The 2,354-nt window shown below is 38.4% G+C and overlaps 1 pseudogene; it reads right to left on the bottom strand.

Moving 5' to 3' along the window:
- Positions 1 to 241: 241 nt before the first annotated feature.
- Positions 242 to 340, bottom strand: LOC132267818 (small nucleolar RNA R71; annotated as a pseudogene).
- Positions 341 to 2,354: the final 2,014 nt, after the last annotated feature.

Genomic DNA, 2,354 nt, shown 5'->3' with positions numbered 1-2,354 from the left:
ATGGACTTCCAAGTGAAGAACCTTATAAGCATTTAGATGAGTTTCTTGAAGTATGTTCCACCGTAAAATACATGGACATGCCGGAAGAGGTCTTAAGGCTTAAACTTTTTCCATTCACCCTTAAAGACAAGGCACAATATTAGTTTAACAATCTTAGGCCTTTTTCAATAACTTCTTGGGCGGAAATGCAACAAGAGTTCTTGAAGAAGTACTATCCGATTTATAAGGAAAATGCCATGAGAACCTCAATTCGAGAATTTTCACATAGGGATGGAGAAATATTTCATGAGGCATGGGAATGCTTTAATGAATTGCTTAGGAAGTGTCCACATCATGACATGCCCAAATGGCAATTAGTTCAATATTTCTTTGAGAGCTTATCGGACAATTACAAAGGCATGGTTGATGCTTCCATGGGTGGCTCTTACATTGATAGGCATGAGGATGATGTGTGGCGTCTTTATGAGAGCATGAGTGAAAATTCTTTGCATTGTACTTTATCTTCAAAGAATGGTAGAAATTCTAGTGGTAGGAAGAGTTTTGGCTTACATCAAGTCGACCACTCCAATGAAATTGCCGCCGAGATGAAATCATCATCTCAAAGGTTTGATCAATTTTTGATCAACCAAAACTCGGCGAATCAAGTATCTTCCTTCCCTAACCATTCTCATCATGCATCTAATGAGACATGTATGACTTATTCAAGTGTTTTACATTCTACTTCCAATTGTCCCTATGGACATGTGCAAAGTGAGCATAATGAACAAGCAAATGTCGTTTTTGCTAATCAAGGGAACAATCCTTATGGAAATCATTACAATCCTAGTTGAAGGAATCACCCGAATTTCTCTTGGAAAAACTAAGGGGAGGGCTCAAACCCTTCCTAAGGCGATTTTCAAGGAAAGTACATTCTACCTCCACTACAAAGCCAAGGTTCCTAAGGTTTTAGATCATTATATCGATCACAAGGAAACCAATTTTTAAATTCTCATTTTCCCAATCAACTATCGTATTCCCAAGGAAATGTTAGAAGTCCTGCTTTTGAAGAAAACGTTTTGACCGCTTTGGGCACTTTGGAGGCAAACACACAATTGTTTCATTCTCACTCTCAATCCATTGCTAAGCTAGAAACCTAAGTAGGGTAAATAGCGAGTACTTTGAATACAAGAGAGAAGGGAAAAATGCCTTTGAATGCGCCACAAAAGCAACAATGTGTTGTGGAGACTCATTCCTTATCGGAAGGTCACACAATAGAGCATGTCAATGCGGTGACTACCGTGAGAAGTGGAAAGATTGTGGACAACCAAGTGGGTATGTCCAATGAAGAGAGTGAATCGGTGCAATCACAAGTTGACACCCGTCCCGTTTCATATCATATTCCTCCTTCATTGTATGTGCATAACCATATAAATGAGACTGTGTTGAAAAGTGATTTTGAAAAGAAAAATGTGCAAAATGATTTGAAAACTTCTTGTGTTGAAGAGACTTCAAAGAAAAATTCTGAAAAGGTTTTGGAGCCAAAAGCTCTATTTCCGGATGTCTTAAAAGGATCCATTTCAATTGATAAGCAAAAGGCCAAAATCAATGAAATCATGGACGTGTTTAGGCAAGTGAAAGTCAATCTTCTACTTTTGGATACAATCAAGCAAATTCTGGCTTATGCCAAATTCTTGAAAGACTTGTGCACTCAAAATCGGAAGAACAAAAGCCAAGCACCTAGAAAAGTGGTCTTAACCGAGCAAGTGAGCTCAATTTTGCAGCATAACATTCTCCCGAAGTTTAAGGACCCTGGTTCACCTACCACTTCATGCATCGTTGGTTATCATATCATTAATCGGGCTCTCCTTAACCTAGGAGCAAGTGTTAACCTTCTTCCATACGCGGTTTATGCCAAATTAGGCTTAGGAGACTTAAAACCAACATCGGTAGTTTTTTAACTTGCTGACCTATCAATCAAAAAGCCTAGGGGTATCATCGAGGATGTATTGATTAAAATTGATAAATTCTTCTTTCTCGTTGATTTTGTTGTCATTGATACGGAACCGGTCCCAAATCCTAAGAGCCAAATTCATGTTATCCTTGGACGTCCTTTCTTAACAACCGCGAATGCCAACATCAATTGTAGGACTGGGATAATGAAGATCTCTTTTGGCCACATGATGGTAAAGTTGAATATTTTTAATCCAACCCCCAATTCATTTGACAAGCATGAAGAGCTTAATGTTGTAGAGAAATGTCATGACCTTAAAAGTGAAGGAATTGATTTTTTGTGCGAGACCAAGGTTTCAAAAAGTCCATCTCCAACCTTGAAACTAAAGAAAGTTGTTTCAAAATCCTGTTTTGAAAGGGCGTGG

Source organism: Cornus florida, unplaced genomic scaffold (genome assembly GCF_030987335.1).
Source record: "Cornus florida cultivar Cherokee Brave unplaced genomic scaffold, ASM3098733v1 CherokeeBrave_3.0.0_Hap2_Chr07, whole genome shotgun sequence".
Lineage (NCBI taxonomy): Eukaryota > Viridiplantae > Streptophyta > Magnoliopsida > Cornales > Cornaceae > Cornus > Cornus florida.
This window is presented reverse-complemented; position numbering and strand designations above follow the sequence as displayed.